This window comes from Thrips palmi, unplaced genomic scaffold, assembly GCF_012932325.1.
Source record: "Thrips palmi isolate BJ-2018 unplaced genomic scaffold, TpBJ-2018v1 HiC_scaffold_18, whole genome shotgun sequence".
Taxonomy (NCBI): Eukaryota; Metazoa; Arthropoda; class Insecta; order Thysanoptera; family Thripidae; genus Thrips; species Thrips palmi.
In genome coordinates this window covers 6,642,735-6,663,316 of record NW_023144627.1, presented here as the reverse complement: position 1 = coordinate 6,663,316, position 20,582 = coordinate 6,642,735, and positions in this window count along the sequence as shown.

The following is a 20,582-nucleotide window of genomic DNA, read 5'->3' as shown; positions in this document are numbered from 1 at the left end:
GCCGTCCCGGTCAAGGACGCCAGGGACTGCAACAGCTGCCGGCGCCCTAAAGTGGTATACGACCTGAAGGCAAACTAGTGTACCGACGGAAAAACTGGCCACGCCCTTGCCAGCCCTTGCCCTGGGCAATTAAACAGAGATGGTTTTGCCGGCGGCAATCCGACCGTGGCCTGGCCTGCCAACCTCCACCCCCCACCAACCCAGAACCCAGGTCGCATTAATTCAACGAGGTTTGGTGGGGACCGAAATGAAGACACAGGCGGTCACTGCCCACTGCTCGTCGAGTTGCAGACGCGGGGCATCACACACGCACTACACAAACACTCTCACACACTACCACACACACACACACACCACAACACACACACACACACACACAATCGCCGAAAATGTGGACATTGAAGCCGAAGCAGTCGCGTATATAGAGTTGGCCAGACACGTCGCTCCTCTTACGGTCCTCAGACTCGTTCCTGCCCTGCCGGCGTGTCACACGCTCTCTCTCTCTCTCTCTCTCTCTCTCTCTCTCTCTCTCTCTCTCCCTCTCCTCTCTCTTCTCCTCTCTCTCTCTCTCACAACACACACAGACACACACACACACAGACCACAACACACACACACACACACACACACCACACACGGCGGGAAAACAGGCACTAAGCCTATGAGGCACGTACGGCAAAGTTTCCGGGGGACACGGCCAGTGCGTCGCTACAGTCACTACCGTCGCTACAGTCAGACGACCGCACCAAGCCTCATGACTGCCACACACAATGAGGCCGTTCCCGCTTCCCTCCGACCAGTGCCAGTTCGTGGCCGAGCCGCCCAGCCGCGCCACACTGTGATCGGGGGCCGCTGGTCTCAGCCATCGAGCAGCTGGCGGCAGGGCAGAAGGATCCACGAGGGCCAGTGGAGACGGTCAAAATCCCGGACGCGTTTTGAGCTCCAGAGTCGCTGGATGGGACTCGAACCGAACGTGGACCCCACCAATAGATTGCTCTTGGAACGAGGAATCCATTGGTGGGGTCACACGTCCGGTTCGAGCCGTGTTTAGCGACTCTGGAGCTCAAAACGCGTGTAGAGTTTTGGCCACCTGCGCCGGTGTCTCCGGGTTGTTACACCATTCCCGTTACGCCGGTCTTCTGGCCCATTGTGCTATGTAGAGTGCTGAGAATCAGCTTGGAATTGCGACCGCAGGACATTTCTCAGAGGGAAATTGGGAGTGTACTGGCACTGCCGTCGTCGTCGCCACAGAACTCACTCCGACAGGGAAATGGTGCGAAGAAGTCTCTCTTTCCCGGACGATGCGTCGACGCGCGACCACCCAATCGCTGCCTGCATAATGCATCACGATAATCAATCAGGCGGAATCGAATCGGCCCTCGCGGCACCATCGCGCCGAAAGCGCCAAAAGTGCGAAAAGGGAAATCGCGAAATGCACTGTTTAAAAAAATTCTTAAATTTAATACATAATGACATCTTAATTTTAATAACCTTTTGAAAGGATATGAAAACTCATAAAGGTTTGTGAAGTTTAAGAAAATTTCGTACATTTACCAAAACATTTCTGACAAGTAATGAAAATATTGGTAAGTTTCAGAAACTTTATTAAAATTAAAAAACAGGTTCATTAAATTTGAGACTGTTTACCAAATGCAATAATTTGTTTCTTAAAATTCAAAATTACCATGACTTTTCATATTTGATTCTCATCCTGCCAGTTAAATTGTGATCATTGGACGCTTCACTACCAGTGTACGTAAAGAACAAATTTGGATGATCTTGGTCATGTGAAGTCGTGTTTGGAGGCCCTGGGATGAGCGCTTCCACTGCCTAGCGGAGTCTCCGCCGAGAGGCTTGGAGTCATCCACACATAGAGCCCGCCTCGCAGAGCTCACTCGTGGCGCAGTTGGTAGCGTCGGCGGTGCGGTAATCCGAATTCCGGGTTCGAGACCGAGTTGAAACACGCTTCCAAGCGATTTCGGCAGTGAAATCGACTACTACCATACAATGAATAACTCATTACGTACATAAGGCGTTCAATTTTTACCTGCTCTATATTAAATCTTCTTAAATGCAAAAACAACTTTTAAGAAACAGATTATTACTTTTCAAATTTGATTCTTACTTTTAAGAAGGAAAAGTTTTTATTACTTTTACTAGCAAAAAGTCTTTGTAAACTGCTTCATAAAAAAGTTTCTTAAAATTAAGATGGATTTTTTTAACAGTGTTGCTTGAAAAAGAGGAAAATCACGAAAAAGCGTGTAAAGCGCGGAAAGCGTGTTAAAGCGGGAACAACAGCGAAATGTCGCGAAATCTCGGGAAAATCAAGAAAGGCGGGGGGAAAATCACGAAAAGCGTGAAAATCGCGAAAGGCGCACGAAGCAGTGCACCGGCAGTGTGTTCGTCTCGCTTCCCCGGCTTCTCGTCGCACCGACGCGGGCAAACAACGCACGGCGTATTCAAATTTCCACAGCAAGTGTTGATAAGTCTCCCGCACACACAGACGCCGCCGGTCGCGGGTCGGTCGCAACGACAGGCGCGCTCTTTCCGTCTCTCTTGCAAAACACACACACAAACACGCCAACGCGCACCCACACCACACACACGCACGCACACACACACACACACAACACACACACAAGCTACCTAATACATGGAGGCCCACTTAGCGCCCTTCGTATAATTGATGCGACAACAAGGAGGACATATAGCTCCGCCATAGTGTCAACAGGATGAAACGGAAACGGCGGGAGAAGAAGAAGAAGAAGAAGAAGAAGAGAGAAGAAGAAGAAGAAGAAGAAGAAGAGAGAAGAAGAGGAAGAAGAGCAAAGCGATCATGACGGGCGATGTGGGAGGCAGCATGCCCGGGGCACGGTGAATATGGAGCAGAACGCGAAATGGGGTAAAAGTAGGGGGCGTGTGGGAAAGGGGTGGGGGCCGCGTGATTGGCAGATCGTCTCTAGCGCAACGGGTGCAGCAGCCTCATTCCGAAGAGAGAGAGAGAGAGAGAGAGAGAGAGAGAGAGAGAGAGAGAGAGAGAGAGAGAGAGAGAGAGAGAGAGAGAGAGAGAGAACCGCTCATCCCGTATCGTGACTTTGCCTTTTGCCTCCGGCCGGATTTGCAGGGGACCAGTAAGCGGACAAGTTATCTGCCCGGGGTAGGTGGGACCCTTCCTACACTGTGAGGCAGGAAGTCGGGACTTTGTCGAGAAACCGCCTCCAGGCGCGGGCCAGCGATCGTCAAGGAGTTAACAAGTGTTAATTTGTCAGGAAGGATTATTTCAACGAAACGATCCACTAAAAACTTGCACTACATCGACACTGGAGCTTAGAGAGGCTGGCCTTTCTTTGGTCACTCAGACACGCTGTCAGACTTCTTTCCTGCCACAAAGATAGACCGCTGATGGAACCGCCCAATGTAGGGCGACGTATTCAGATGGCCCCTGTTTGCGGAGGCCCCTCACAAAGGGGCTGCAGAGGCACACAGGTGGTCTGGTGGTCACTTCTCTAGGGATTTATACCGGCCTGTCTGCCCGTCTGTCCGTCCGCCCGCCCGTCTGTCTGCCAGTGTGTGTGCAGCGCAGTCTGCATGCATCAGGCCGGAGCCCACTCGTTCGGCCCTGGACTCAGCCGGCTCTGCCCGCCAGGTAGACGGGGGGGCGGTTTTCGGGCGGCGGCCAGAGGACGCTGTGATTCCGAGGCTCGTTTCGGTCGCTCTGTCTCTCTCGCACCCACACGGGACGTCCCAAGCGTGCGAGGGAGACAGACCGCTCGTGTTTGCGGTGCTAATAACGTGTGCCACTGCAGTCCGCCTGTCCGCCGGGCCAACTTTCAAGTTCCCCAGTTCGCATCCATCTGACGACACTCCCAAGTCAAGTTGAAGTGGAAGGGTGGCGATGGTGTGTGTGTGTGTGTGTGTGTGTGTGTGTGTGTGTGTTGTGTGTGTGTGGTGTGTGTGTGTTGGTGGGCGCGCGCGCGCGCGCACTGACGAAAATGGGAAGCATGCAGAGTAGAGAGAGGCGTGTCAGGAACGGGGGGAAAGGCATATAGTAGGCCTAACCATATTTCAAACATCCCAGCCACACAGAGGGACGATTACAATTTAAGGTTTCTGTCAGCACTGACTGCGGGCTATGAATACCGGCCGATACCGGCTCAAAGCTGCCGGCAGACACAATCATGGTCATCCGCAAATTTCACCGTTCCTGCGACCGGCGGCCCAAGACACACACACACACACACACACACACACACACAGGCTCACCGAGGCCCCACGGTATCTCCAATCAACCATTTCTCCGGGTGGGCCGTGACAGGAGTCGCTTGCTTGCGGATGTGCACGACAGCCGCGTTTATCTGGCTTCCGTCCTGTCGCGATAGCCAAAGCTGACTGTATCGCACTCGCCAGGATGTCCCTGATAGTGTGCGCGATAAAGGCGGCGGCACAGTGGACCAGAAGGCCGGCGCCAGCTCTAGACCAACTCTAGACGCGTTTTGAGCTCTAGAGTCTCTAAACAGGACTCGAACATAGCGTGTGACCCCACCAATGGATTCCTCGTTCGGAGAGCAATCCATTGGTGGGGTCACACGTTCGGTCGAGTCCCATTTAGCGACTCTGGAGCTCTGCACGCGTCCGGGATTCTGGCCGCCTCCACCGGTCTTCTGGCCCACTGTGGGTTGGGGGTGGAAGGCCTCCTCGGCCCTGCGGACGGCCCGGCCTGTCTCCGGCATGGAAATCAGGCCGAGTGCGGTGGGCCGGTCACCACACTGGAAGGCCGCCGCCAGTGCCGACCGCACCAGCGTCATTATGCACTTGTTGGCCTGGGCCATCGACTTCCCAGCCCCGCCTCGCCGCGCCACGCCACGCCGCCTTCGACCGCGTCACCAAAAACCATCCGATTCCGATAGCCGATACACACACCGATTACACGGGTTCTTGGCCGAAGGAGGGCGGCAACCCCAAGGCAACGCCCATGCCGCGGAAAACGACTACGTTGCCTGCAAAAAGCACACCGTAAAAAAATGCATTTCTTGTGGAAACTCGGAAAATTTCACCAAGTCTTTGCTTTTGCTTTTGCTACAGTGAAGACTCATGGTAACCGTCAGGGATGAGTTGCGTGGCATTCGTACATAACAGCGGGTGGGATTCCCAATGAAGATACGTTGCTCTGTCAGATCAGATGATCACTCGGTTGTTGCTCGTAACTGCAATAGGCCTGGGCGATTAATCGAATAATCGAAAATAATCGCGATTTTTTTTAATCGTCCGATTATTTCAAACCCCGATTAGTGGTTCGGTAATCGAAGGATTGACCGATTATTTAACGATGATCGATTATCGATTAATCGTCTCATTATCGGATATTCTATGCATCACCTGTTCAAATTCTGAGCGGAAAAGTCTTGCAAAGTTTTCAGTTAACGCACGAAAAAGCTGTCTCAGACACTCGAGGTTGCGCCAATGGTTTTCCTATCCTCTATTACATGCTATTTTCAAAATAGTACGAGTATTAACCTTTGTTTGTCAATTTCCAAATAATCGGTTCCCCCGATTAATCGTTGATTTTCGATTAATCGTGTACGTTTTCGATTACCGATTACCGAACTGCTAATCGACACCAATCGCGATTATTTTATTCATCGGCCGATTACGATTACAACCAATAATCGCCCAGGCCTAAACTGCAAGGCAAGCAGTGCCTGCACGGTAAAAACGGTTCTTGGTTTCCCTGTCACAAATGTCTTTACCAAAAACCAGGAACCGTTTTTACCGTGTTGTATCTCCAGGCCTACCCTGGAGGAGGAGTCAACTTTCGACAAGCTGCCACGGAATTCCTCGAGCTGCTTCTGCCGTGTGGATTCAAAACAATAAGTAAAATCGTTATTGAAACGTCAGAAAATTCGCAAAAATCTGGGGCGGTTTTCTTTTTTTTTACGGCCAATCGAGCGCGAACCGCTTAGACTTTATTTTCCCAGTGCACCCTTCAAGACCGAGACTTGCCTGCCTGCGCCACGGCTCCGCATTCCTGCTACGCATTTCGGGGGGAACGATCCCTTCGATCAAATGAGGCCGCCGCCGAGTTTCAGGCAACTTTGGGGGCGGCGCTCAGAAAAAAAAAGAGTATAAAAGTAAAATAGAAACATGGCATGAACTTGCAATGGGCACCACTTTTTGACAGGCGTGGGGCTGCCTTCCACCGTCACCCAACCCCTCCTGGCCGTCAGCGAAAACTATGGGCAGGTGCAATCAAAGTTGACACTTTTCCCCCATCGAGTTGACCACGGGGAAGTAAGTACCCCTGCCCATATGAGCTTCAATGTTCGACCACAGCCAAACTACTTAGCAGTGAGATTGCTTTCCTGGAAGGGAGGGGGATGACTGAGAGAGAGAGAGAGAGAGAGGAAACAGCGACGCCTGCGCCGCACTTTGCGCCGTCACCTTCTTAACCTCAACCCCACTTAGCATACTAGGGTCTCTCTCTCTCTCTCTCTCTCTCTCCTCTCTCTCTCTCTCTCTCTCTCTCTCTCTCTCTCTCTCTCTGCCTCTCTCTCTCTCGGCCACTTTTGTACGGAAAAGCTGCGGCCGCCGCGTCATAAAATGTTTCCTCCGCGGCAAGCCACTACACTGGCGCGGTCGAAGTGACGTGCAAAGGGCGTCGGGGCCTTTCCTTGCCGCGTACGTATCATCTTCTGCGTGTCCCTCCACCCCCCGCGGGCAGGGTTAAAGAGAGTGCCAAGGGTTGTTCGTCACATGCTTACACACACACACACACACACACACACACACAACACACACACCACACACACACACACACACACACAGTGTAGGAGCACCCTGACCCACATACATAAAAGCCAGCAGGCTTGGCGGCCGGACACTGACATGGACGCGACGATCTGGTGGTGCAACACCGACGGGGAAGGGGTGGGAGGCGCCGCTTGCTGTGGGGATTAGAGATGGAAAAGGATATGCTCTACTCCCCGTCCCCCTCCCTTCCCCCTCCCTTCCCCCACCGCCCCCCCCATTTTCCCCCCGGAACCACAATTCAATCCACCGCTTGTGCTATGTGCGATGCGCGCGCCCCTGCGCGCCGTGCCGCCGTGCCCCCCGCGCTCCCCCCAAACAAACCGAAGCGCCAAACGTGTTACGGGGTGAAAAATTGAAGGGGTAAAAGCCGAACGGGTCGCCAGCCATCGCCCCGACGCCACGCACACAGAAACACACACACAGGGCAGACAGTCGACAGACAGACATTTAGACATACAGACATACATACATACAGGCAGACATACAGGCAGACTTTACAGGCAGACATACAGGCAGACATACAGGCAGACAGACAGACAGACACACAGACAGACAATTCAATTAAATTCAATTCGTATTTTTTAAAAAAACTTAAACAAGGCACTTACAGATAGAAACATTAACATAGTAATAAACTGCCTAAAAATAGAAAAAGACAACCCCTAAGCAGACTGCTTGTCAGGGGTGGATTTACTGTCTTTCTGTCATAACAAAACAAATAAAAACAAACAAAAAAAAATCTTTTACAAACAAAAAAGTCTTTTACAATTTAAACTCCACCTTTTTTTTTGTTATTTAGATTTTTCAATTGTTTGTACTTAAAAAAAAATTGTTTTAATTTTGTTTTCATGGCATTTTGACTATTTATATTCCTTAAATCTATTGGAATCTTATTTAGTATTTTTGGCACGCCCACCTCTGTCAGTCTATCACCATACTTATTCAAACCTATCTTATATTGGAAACTCTCATTTCTTGTTAAGTATCTATGTTGTACTATATTTCTAAACTCTTTCTTAAAATAATTTCTTTTTAAAACTTTTAATTTGTACAAATTCTCTAATGTTAAAATAGTATTTGGTAATGGAACTCTTTGCTTTTTCTTCACAATCTTTACAGCTCTCTGCTGTAATGTTTTAAATGGGGAGCAAGTTTGTATCCGAGGCAGATCCCCACACTTCAAGCCCATAATCATGACTGATTCAAAGAGGGCTGTATAAGCCATGTTTACTATGTTATGTGGGGAGCAGTTACTTAATTGTGATAATTTATACAGGCAACACCTCAACTTCCCTCTTAGCATTTTAACAGGGCTTTTCCAGTTTAGGTGTTTATCAACTATCAACCCTAAATACTTCACTGACTCCACCATTTCAATATTCATTTTGCAGGTGCAATTTGCAATATTACTGTGTATACACTCAATAGAATGAAATCTTAGGTTAAGATCTCTTCTTGCAAATAAGGAGTGGATATATGCATTACTTTAGTCTTTGTTCCATTCATTATGAGATTCTTATCATGACACCATTTTTGGTACTCAGTAAACTCCTCCTGCAGTTTGCCTCAGCTATATCTAAGTTTTTGTGTACAGAAATTAAACAGTATCATCTGCATACAAAAAATATTTACTTTTTTTAAAAAACCCCTTTTTTAGATCTTTTATATAAATCAAGTACAGCAGGGGACCAAGAAAACTGCCTTGTGGTACACCATACTTAAGTTTTACACAGCAGCTGTAAAACTCCTGCCACACTTCCCTTAAAATTCTTTTCCAGATAATTTTTAAACAGTTTGTACGCTTCTCCTCTCACCCCAATATTTTCTAAGCTTTTCAAAAAATTTTCATGACTAATGGAATCAAAAGCCTTAGACAAATCCACAAACATTACAACAACATGCATACCTTTATCCAAGGACTCATTTACTATGTCAGAGAAAATTTTTTTTAAAAGATCAATGGTACTCTTTCCCTTTGAAAGCATATTGGTGTTTATCAATCACTTTGTACTTTTTGAGGTATGAGAATAAAAGTGTATACATATATAGCTCAATTGCCTTGCTTATAGTTTATAAAAAGGAGACTGGTCTATAATTACTATATTCACAGGGTGATCCAGTTTTATAAATAGGCCTGATTGTGGCAATTTTGATTTCATCGCAGAAAATTCCTTTTTTTATTGAGTTATTGATTATGTTTTGTAATATGGAGCAACTAGTTCGATAGTCACTTAGGGTGATACCTTAATTCCATCATCACCAGGAGATTTTTCTTTTAAAGTCAGAATAATTTTTATCACATCCTCTATTGGTTTCTTCTGGTAAAAAAAAGAGTTGGTTATTCTGTCAGTTGCATTCTTCAGCAAGAGTGTCGGACATTCATGCATAATACACTCAAACCCGATCTTTGAAAGTATTGACAAAATTATTGGCAACCGTTTCTATTTCTAAGATACCCGCAAAATTTTTTTTAATTATGTTGTCAATATTTTTACTCACTTTTTATTTAATACAGAGTTTACCAGTTTCCAAGTAGCCTTAAAATCATTTTTTTCATTTTTCAAATTGCTCCTCCATATATCTTTCCTTGCTTCTTTTAATAGAGTAAATTATTTTATTTCTGAGACCCTGATAAACTTGTCTCAGCTCCAGTCTTTTTAAGTAGCTTTCTTTCGAGGACACTTTCCATCTTTTGAAGGCTTTATCTCTCTCATGCATTAAGCGAACAATCTCATCAGTTATCCAAGGTTTTCTTACATGTCCATTTACTTTTCCTCCTTCATTTTTAAACCCCTTATGGTAGCAGACGAAAATGCCTCTCTAAGTTCTAAATAATTTTCACTTGGACTTTCCGTCATATTATTTTTGACACTATTTAAGTTTTCCTTCCACCTCTTTTTTACAAGTATGTTCTTCATTTTGTTTTCACTTTTTCCATCTTCCTCACATTTATTTTTATTATTCTGAAAAGAGAGCAGAGACAGACAGACAGACAGACAGACAGACAGACAGACAAACGGAGACTACTCTAGTCAGACGACAGACTGCACTGAGAATGAAAAAGTCATGATCAATCCCCAAATTTTTGGGCGAGGTTTACTTTCTCACCCAAATTTGGGCGAGGAATGTTTCCTCGCCCAATTTGGGCGAGGAAAGCTTCCTCGCCCAATTTTGGGTGAGGAAGGGTGTATCAGCTCCCTTTATAGCACCATAGTATTATGACCCAAATTTGGGTGAGGAAACTTTCCTCACCCAAATTTGGGCGAGGAAAATTTCCTCGCCCAAATTTGGGTAATAAAGAATTCCTCACCCAAAATTTTAGTCATGATCATGACTCTTTCATTCTCAGTGTGGCATATATTGCGACAGACACATGGACGGCCGGACAGAAAAACAATACAGGCACACACACACACACACACACACACATACATACACACACACACACACACACACACACACTCGGGGTGTGCATATGCATCAGTATCGCCCCGTAACTCTGGCACCGTGAGCGGGTAACGAAAGCAGGTAATGCGAGTGCGATGTGGGGAACAGCCCCGGGGAATCCGCCGCGAGTGAAGGGGGAAACCATTTGGTGTGAAGCCCGCTCTCTCCCTCTCTCTCTTTGTCACACACACACACACACACACACACAGAGTGCGCGTGGCGCCCGGTTGGCCGCGGGTTTGTAAGGCCCCAGGGGACAGTTTGACAACACGCTCACTGGTGGCGCGGGAGTACAGCCAGTGGGAGAGGAGCAGTCAACACGAAGAAGCGAGGAAGAGAGAGAGAGAGAGAGAGAGAGAGAGAGAGAGAGAGAGAGAGAGAGAGACAGACAGACAGACAGACAGACAGACAGACAGACACATAGACAGACAGACAGACAGACAGACAGACAGACAGACAGACAGACAGACAAAAAGAGACAGAGAGAAAGACAGAGAGAGGCAGACAGGCAGAGCGAGAGACGGAAAAGAGCGAGAGTCGGCGGAAGTGCCTGTTGGCCAGCCACTACACCAAAACGATAGCGGTGGATCTGCCTTTGTCGGTCGCCCTCCAACTCAATCACGGCCATGTTCATTTCCAACACAAAACAAGCGGCGGCATGGACCAGCCCCAAGACCCGTCTCCCACTTTGGCGAAAATTCAGTCCACGGACCTACCTGCTGCTATTCAATCTAGAAATGACAGTCCGCATCACAATCAGCGGCATTGTCTCAACGTTTTTACTTTCAATAGAATGGTCGATTGCTGTTGATTTCACCCGCAAGTTCCTACGAAAGCCTTCCTTCAAAATACGAACAAAGGCTTTGTACAGGAATGGGACTGCGCAGCATAAGATACACTGTAAGCACGTCAGCGACTTTTCTTATGCTCAGTTTGCCAGTAGTTATGCGAGTAATTTGTAACCGTAACTGCAAAGCCTTTCTCAGGAGAAAATTGATAAGTCGGGGATGATGAATCCCGACGCTGGGACCACCGCCATGCCCTTGCCGCACTGGCCTTGCGAAGCCTTGCGAAGCCTCGCGCGAATCTGCCGTCCCGGTCAAGGACGCCAGGGACTGCAACAGCTGCCGGCGCCCTAAAGTGGTATACGACCTGAAGGCAAACTAGTGTACCGACGGAAAAACTGGCCACGCCCTTGCCAGCCCTTGCCCTGGGCAATTAAACAGAGATGGTTTTGCCGGCGGCAATCCGACTGTGGCCTGGCCTGCCAACCTCCACCCCCCACCAACCCAGAACCCAGGTCGCATTAATTCAACGAGGTTTGGTGGGGACCGAAATGAAGACACAGGCGGTACACTGCCCACTGCTCGTCGAGTTGCAGACGCGGGGCATCACACACGCACTAACACAAACACTCTCACACACTCACACACAACACACACACACACACACACACACACACACACACACAATCGCCGAAAATGTGGACATTGAAGCCGAAAGCAGTCGCGTATATAGAGTTGGCCAGACACGTCGCTCCTCTTACGGTCCTCAGACTCGTTCCTGCCCTGCCGGCGTGTCACACGCTCTCTCTCTCTCTCTCTCTCTCTCTCTCTCTCTCTCTCTCTCTCTCTCTCCCTCTCTCTCTCTCTCTCTCTCTCTCTCACACACACACAGACACACACACACACAGACACACACACACACACACACACACACACACACACACGGCGGGAAAACAGGCACTAAGCCTATGAGGCACGTACGGCAAAGTTTCCGGGGGACACGGCCAGTGCGTCGCTACAGTCACTACCGTCGCTACAGTACCGACCGCACCAAGCCTCATGACTGCCACACACAATGAGGCCGTTCCCGCTTCCCTCCGACCAGTGCCAGTTCGTGGCCGAGCCGCCCAGCCGCGCCACACTGTGATCGGGGGCCGCTGGTCTCAGCCATCGAGCAGCTGGCCGGCAGGGCAGAAGGATCCACGAGGGCCAGTGGAGACGGTCAAAATCCCGGACGCGTTTTGAGCTCCAGAGTCGCTGGATGGGACTCGAACCGAACGTGTGACCCCACCAATAGATTGCTCTTGGAACGAGGAATCCATTGGTGGGGTCACACGACCGGTTCGAGCCCTGTTTAGCGACTCTGGAGCTCAAAACGCGTGTAGAGTTTTGGCCACCTGCGCCGGTCTTCTGGCCCATTGTGCTATGTAGAGTGCTGAGAATCAGCTTGGAATTGCGACCGCAGGACATTTCTCAGAGGGAAATTGGGAGTGTACTGGCACTGCCGTCGTCGTCGCCACAGAACTCACTCCGACAGGGAAATGGTGCGAAGAAGTCTCTCTTTCCCGGACGATGCGTCGACGCGACCACCCAATCGCTGCCTGCATAATGCATCACGATAATCAATCAGGCGGAATCGAATCGGCCCTCGCGGCACCATCGCGCCGAAAGCGCCAAAAGTGCGAAAAGCAGGAAAATCGCGAAATGCACTGTTAAAAAAATTCTTAAATTTAATACATAATGACATCTTAATTTTAATAACCTTTTGAAAGGATATGAAAACTCATAAAGGTTTGTGAAGTTTAAGAAAATTTCGTACATTTACCAAAACATTTCTGACAAGTAATGAAAATATTGGTAAGTTTCAGAAACTTTATTAAAATTAAAAAACAGGTTCATTAAATTTGAGACTGTTTACCAAATGCAATAATTTGTTTCTTAAAATTCAAAATTACCATGACTTTTCATATTTGATTCTCATCCTGCCAGTTAAAATTGTGATCATTGGACGCTTCACTACCAGTGTACGTAAAGAACAAATTTGGATGATCTTGGTCATGTGAAGTCGTGTTTGGAGGCCCTGGGATGAGCGCTTCCACTGCCTAGCGGAGTCTCCGCCGAGAGGCTTGGAGTCATCCACATCCTAGAGCCCGCCTCGCAGAGCTCACTCGTGGCGCAGTTGGTAGCGTCGCGGTGCGGTAATCCGGAATTCCGGGTTCGAGACCGAGTTTGAACCACGCTTCCAAGCGATTTCGGCAGTGAAATCGACTACTACCATACAATGAATAACTCATTACGTACATAAGGCGTTCAATTTTTACCTGCTCTATATTAAATTCTTCTTAAATGCAAAAACAACTTTTAAGAAACAGATTATTACTTTTCAAATTTGATTCTTACTTTTAAGAAGAAAAAGTTTATTACTTTTACTAGCAAAAAGTCTTTGTAAACTGCTTCATAAAAAAGTTTCTTAAAATTAAGATGGATTTTTTTAACAGTGTGCTTGAAAAAGAGGAAAATCACGAAAAGCGTGTAAAGCGCGGAAAGCGTGTTAAAGCGGGAACAGCAGAAATGTCGCGAAAATCGGGAAAATCAAGAAAGGCGGGAAAATCACGAAAAGCGTGAAAATCGCGAAAGGCGCACGAAGCAGTGCACCGGCAGTGTGTTCGTCTCGCTTCCCCGGCTTCTCGTCGCACCGACGCGGGCAAACAACGCACGGCGTATTCAAATTTCCACAGCAAGTGTTGATAAGTCTCCCGCACACACAGACGCCGCCGGGTCGCGAGGGGTCGCAACGACAGGCGCGCTCTTTCCGTCTCTCTTGCAAAACACACACACAAACACGCCAACGCGCACCCACACACACACACGCACGCACACACACACACACACACACACACACAAGCTACCTAATACATGGAGGCCCACTTAGCGCCCTTCGTATAATTGATGCGACAACAAGGAGGACATATAGCTCCGCCATAGTGTCAACAGGGATGAACCGGAAACGGCGGGAGAAGAAGAAGAAGAAGAAGAAGAAGAAGAAGAAGAAGAAGAAGAAGAAGAAGAAGAAGAGGAAGAAGAGCAAAGCGATCATGACGGGCGATGTGGGAGGGCATGCCCGGGGCACGGTGAATATGGAGCAGAACGCGAAATGGGGTAAAAGTAGGGGGCGTGTGGGAAAGGGGTGGGGGCCGCGTGATTGGCAGATCGTCTCTAGCGCAACGGGTGCAGCAGCCTCATTCCGAAGAGAGAGAGAGAGAGAGAGAGAGAGAGAGAGAGAGAGAGAGAGAGAGAGAGAGAGAGAGAGAGAGAGAGAGAGAGAACCGCTCATCCCGTATCGTTGACTTTGCCTTTTGCCTCCGGGCCGGATTTGCAGGGGACCAGTAAGCGGACAAGTTATCTGCCCGGGGTAGGTGGGACCCTTCCTACACTGTGAGGCAGGAAGTCGGGACTTTGTCGAGAAACCGCCTCCAGGCGCGGGCCAGCGATCGTCAAGGAGTTAACAAGTGTTAATTTGTCAGGAAGGATTATTTCAACGAAACGATCCACTAAAAACTTGCACTACATCGACACATATATTTGGAGCTTAGAGAGGCTGGCCTTTCTTTGGTCACTCAGACACGCTGTCAGACTTCTTTCCTGCCACAAAGATAGACCGCTGATGGAACCGCCCAATGTAGGGCGACGTATTCAGATGGCCCCTGTTTGCGGAGGCCCCTCACAAAGGGGCTGCAGAGGCACACAGGTGGTCTGGTGGTCACTTCTCTAGGGATTTATACCGGCCTGTCTGCCCGTCTGTCCGTCCGCCCGCCCGTCTGTCTGCCAGTGTGTGTGCAGCGCAGTCTGCATGCATCAGGCCGGAGCCCACTCGTTCGGCCCTGGACTCAGCCGGCTCTGCCCGCCAGGTAGACGGGGGGGGCGGTTTTCGGGCGGCGGCCAGAGGACGCTGTGATTCCGAGGCTCGTTTCGGTCGCTCTGTCTCTCTCGCACCCACACGGGACGTCCCAAGCGTGCGAGGGAGACAGACCGCTCGTGTTTGCGGTGCTAATAACGTGTGCCACTGCAGTCCGCCTGTCCGCCGGGCCAACTTTCAAGTTCCCCAGTTCGCATCCATCTGACGACACTCCCAAGTCAAGTTGAAGTGGAAGGGTGGCGATGGTGTGTGTGTGTGTGTGTGTGTGTGTGTGTGTGTGTGTTGTGTGTGTGTGTGTGTGTGTGTGTGTGGGCGCGCGCGCGCGCGCACTGACGAAAATGGGAAGCATGCAGAGTAGAGAGAGGCGTGTCAGGAACGGGGGGAAAGGCATATAGTAGGCCTAACCATATTTCAAACATCCCAGCCACACAGAGGGACGATTACAATTTAAGGTTTCTGTCAGCACTGACTGCGGGCTATGAATACCGGCTCAAAGCTGCCGGCAGACACAATCATGGTCATCCGCAAATTTCACCGTTCCTGCGACCGGCGGCCCAAGACACACACACACACACACACACACACACACACAGGCTCACCGAGGCCCCACGGTATCTCCAATCAACCATTTCTCCGGGTGGGCCGTGACAGGAGTCGCTTGCTTGCGGATGTGCACGACAGCCGCGTTTATCTGGCTTCCGTCCTGTCGCGATAGCCAAAGCTGACTGTATCGCACTCGCCCAGGATGTCCCTGATAGTGTGCGAGATAAAGGCGGCGGCACAGTGGACCAGAAGGCCGGCGCCAGCTCTAGACCAACTCTAGACGCGTTTTGAGCTCTAGAGTCTCTAAACAGGACTCGAACATAGCGTGTGACCCCACCAATGGATTCCTCGTTCGGAGAGCAATCCATTGGTGGGGTCACACGTTCGGTTCGAGTCCCATTTAGCGACTCTGGAGCTCTGCACGCGTCCGGGATTCTGGCCGCCTCCACCGGTCTTCTGGCCCACTGTGGGTTGGGGGTGGAAGGCCTCCTCGGCCCTGCGGACGGCCCGGCCTGTCTCCGGCATGGAAATCAGGCCGAGTGCGGTGGGCCGGTCACCACACTGGAAGGCCGCCGCCAGTGCCGACCGCACCAGCGTCATTATGCACTTGTTGGCCTGGGCCATCGACTTCCCAGCCCCGCCTCGCCGCGCCACGCCACGCCGCCTTCGACCGCGTCACCAAAACCATCCGATTCCGATAGCCGATACACACACCGATTACACGGGTTCTTGGCCGAAGGAGGGCGGCAACCCCAAGGCAACGCCCACGCCGCGGAAAACGACTACGTTGCCTGCAAAAAGCACACCGTAAAAAAATGCATTTCTTGTGAAAACTCGGAAAATTTCACCAAGTCTTTGCTTTTGCTTTTGCTACAGTGAAGACTCACGGTAACCGTCCGGGATGAGTTGCGTGGCATTCGTACATAACAGCGGGTGGGATTCCCAATGAAGATACGTTGCTCTGTCAGATCAGATGATCACTCGGTTGTTGCTCGTAACTGCAATAGGCCTGGGCGATTAATCGAATAATCGAAAATAATCGCGATTATTTTGTTAATCGTCCGATTATTTCAAACCCCCGATTAGTGGTTCGGTAATCGAAGGATTGACCGATTATTTAACGATGATCGATTATCGATTAATCGTCTCATTATCGGATATTCTATGCATCACCTGTTCAAATTCTGAGCGGAAAAGTCTTGCAAAGTTTTCAGTTAACGCACGAAAAAGCTGTCTCAGACACTCGAGGTTGCGCCAATGGTTTTCCTATCCTCTTATTACATGCTATTTTCAAAATAGTACGAGTATTAACCTTTGTTTGTCAATTTCCAAATAATCGGTTTCCCCCGATTAATCGTTGATTTTCGATTAATCGTGTACGTTTTCGATTACCGATTACCGAACTGCTAATCGACACCAATCGCGATTATTTTATTCATCGGCCGATTACGATTACAACCAATAATCGCCCAGGCCTAAACTGCAAGGCAAGCAGTGCCTGCACGGTAAAAACGGTTCTTGGTTTCCCCTGTCACAAATGTCTTTACCAAAAACCAGGAACCGTTTTTACCGTGTTGTATCTCCAGGCCTACCCTGGAGAAGGAGTCAACTTTCGACAAGCTGCCACGGAATTCCTCGAGCTGCTTCTGCCGTGTGGATTCAAAACAATAAGTAAAATCGTTATTGAAACGTCAGAAAAATTCGCAAAAATCTGGGGCGGTTTTCTTTTTTTTTTACGGCCAATCGAGCGCGAACCGCTTAGACTTTATTTTCCCAGTGCACCCTTCAAGACCGAGACTTGCCTGCCTGCGCCACGGCTCCGCATTCCTGCTACGCATTTCGGGGAGAACGATCCCTTCGATCAAATGAGGCCGCCGCCGAGTTTCAGGCAACTTTGGGGGCGGCGCTCAGAAAAAAGAAAGAGTATAAAAGTAAAATAGAAACATGGCATGAACTTGCAATGGGCACCACTTTTTGACAGGCGTGGGGCTGCCTTCCACCGTCACACAACCCCTCCTGGCCGTCAGCGAAAACTATGGGCAGGTTCAATCAAAGTTGACACTTTTCCCCCATCGAGTTGACCACGGGGAAGTAAGTACCCCTGCCCATATGAGCTTCAATGTTCGACCACAGCCAAACTACTTAGCAGTGAGATTGCTTTCCTGGAAGGGAGGGGGATGACTGAGAGAGAGAGAGAGAGAGAGGAAACAGCGACGCCTGCGCCGCACTTTGCGCCGTCACCTTCTTAACCTCAACCCCACTTAGCATACTAGGTCTCTCTCTCTCTCTCTCTCTCTCTCTCTCTCTCTCTCTCTCTCTCTCTCTCTCTCTCTCTCTCTCTCTCTGCCTCTCTCTCTCTCGGCCACTTTTGTACGGAAAAGCTGCGGCCGCCGCGTCATAAAATGTTTCCTCCGCGGCAAGCCACTACACTGGCGCGGTCGAAGTGACGTGCAAAGGGCGTCGGGGCCTTTCCTTGCCGCGTACGTATCATCTTCTGCGTGTCCCTCCACCCCCCGCGGGCAGGGTTAAAGAGAGTGCCAAGGGTTGTTCGTCACATGCTTACACACACACACACACACACACACACACACACACACACACACACACACACACACACACACACACACAGTGTAGGAGCACCCTGACCCACATACATAAAAGCCAGCAGGCTTGGCGGGCCGGACAGACATCATACAAAGACCGCGGCCGACCGAACATGGACCATGAGGCCGGTCGCTCCGTCGCTCCGGTCTCAAACGCTTCTCCTCCCTACCCCCCTCCCTCCCCCCTCCCCTCCCTCCCCCCTTCCTCCCCCTCCAGAGCGGCACCGTGACCACCGACAGCACCCGACACACTTCCCGGGCAGCGAGGGGGCCGCACAAGGGGGTAGCGCGCGCTTCAATTGGTACAGACTGTTCGGTCAGGGAAGAGCAACAAGACCAGGCGGACAAAACTCTAGACGCGTTTTGAGCTCCAGAGTCGCTAAGTGGGACTCGAACCGAGCGAGTGGCCCCACCAATGGATTCCTCGTCCGGAGAGCAACCCATTGGTGGGGTCACACGTTCGGTTCGAGTCCCATTTAGCGACTCTGGAGCTCAAAACGCGTCTGGAGTTCTGGCCGCCTCCACCGGTCTTCTGGCCCACTGTAAGTCGCATCAGCAGGTCCGGGTTTGCCGGAGTCCAGAGAGCTGCTAAACAATAAGCCCCCAATCTGCTGGCGGCCGGGGGCGCTAGCGCGCTAGCAGTGCAGGCACGGCCGAGGGCAGCGCCCATCGGTCTTTCGCGTCAGCCACGTCCTTGTAGTGTGCTAGCGTCCTTCCACCAGGGCCCCGCGGCCCCTCCCTCGGCCACCACGGCCCGACGCCTCTGGGCGACGCCGCACCCCGCCGCCACGCCCCGCCCCACCACGCCACGCCCCGCCGCGCCCCGCGACGCCTCCGCGACGCCGCGTCGTGGTTAGTGGAAAGTTGAGTTTGGGCCGCGAGTTGGGCGCCGCGACTTGGCAAGGCGCCGCGGTATCGGGAGGCGTGGCGGCGGGGCGGGGCGGGGCGGGGCGGGGCGGGGCGGGGCGGGGTGTGGCGGCGGGGTGGCGGGGCGGGGTGGCGGGGCGTTGACTCGGAGAGGGAACACTCTCACTAAGTAGCAAGTCTCAGCAGAACCTAACCTCTTCAGACCCTCCAGTATCTCCATCTCTCAACTCGCGTGATCTCTGCCTACAATTCCTCCTGTCCGTTCGTTCGTCCCTCTTCCTCTGTCCTCCACCTTTCGCACAGTGGGCCTGAAGACCATTGCAGGCGGCCAAAACTCTAGACGCGTTTTGAGCTCTTAAGTCCCAAAATGGATCTCGAACCGAACGAGTGACCCTACCAATGGATTCCTCGTTCGGAGAGCAATCCATTGGTGGGGTCACACGTTCGGTTCGAGTCCCATTCAGCGACTCTAAAGCTTAAAACTCGTCCGGGATTTTGACCGCCTCCACCGGTCTTCTGGCCCACTGTGTTTCGCCGCTCTCTGTCTCTCCATCTCTCTCCGTCTCAGACACAAAAGGCTCACGCCGTGGTCACTGCGAGAAAAATGTCAGCCCGCTTCGCGACGTAGCGTGTGCGGCAACACCACCATAAAAAGTCGCAGGAAATCCTCCGGGCGCGGCAGAGCACTGCCAGGCTGCATCACTGTAATGCACTCTGCAGCCGGAGATGGGCTGTGCGCAACAGAGTCCAGTTTCTGCGCCGAGAGCACGTTAATTCACCAGAAATTGAAATTGTGTTCAAAATGAGCTGATTGGTGCAGAAAATTAGTTTCGTGATCCCAAATTTTCTGCAGTGACCGACTAAAAAAAAATTAACATTTCAGGAGAATTTAGTACCCTCTTGTTTTTTTTTTTTTCACGTTTCCACAAAGACAAACTATCTAGCAGGGCTGGGAAATACCTAGGTAAAAAGTACCTAGGTACTGTACCTAGGTACTTTTTTGGTACCTATAACTGTACCTAGGTACTCAAGTCACAATTGTAACTGTACCTGTACCTAGGTACATTTTGGGCAGTAACTTTACCTAGAACTGCAGGTACTTTTACAGGTACTTTTGGGCGCGAATGTAGGGAAAGACGGGTAATGAGATGCGCTCAGAACAGTGCGGGGATGAAGAAAGAGGACTGCCTGTTTTCGGGGAAGAAACAGATATTCGGCCCCCTCCCCTTTTTATGTGCCTCCTCCGGGCTCCATGTGGCAGGTCTGGTCACCGCACGCACTGCCAAGGTGAACGCAGAGGACTTGCACTATGAAACAATGGACACATCTCAGCAGGGATCATAGGGTTTGTCCCTAAAATGCGTTTCCGGAACCATCCCATTATAGGAGCGAGCTCAAGGATGGTCCCTGGAGCCGCCGGCGATGCGGCGTGACGAATCGGGGTTGTAAACAGCACACACGTTGGCATGGAAAGGGTCATTGACGCAAGAAAGTTTAAAGGGACGAAAAAGTCGCGCGAGGTTTGTTTTGGTTGCGTTACTGGGCGGATGTGTTGAAATATCAAAATATCTGAAAGTACCTGAAAAGTACCTAGGTATTTTGCCAAAGTACCTG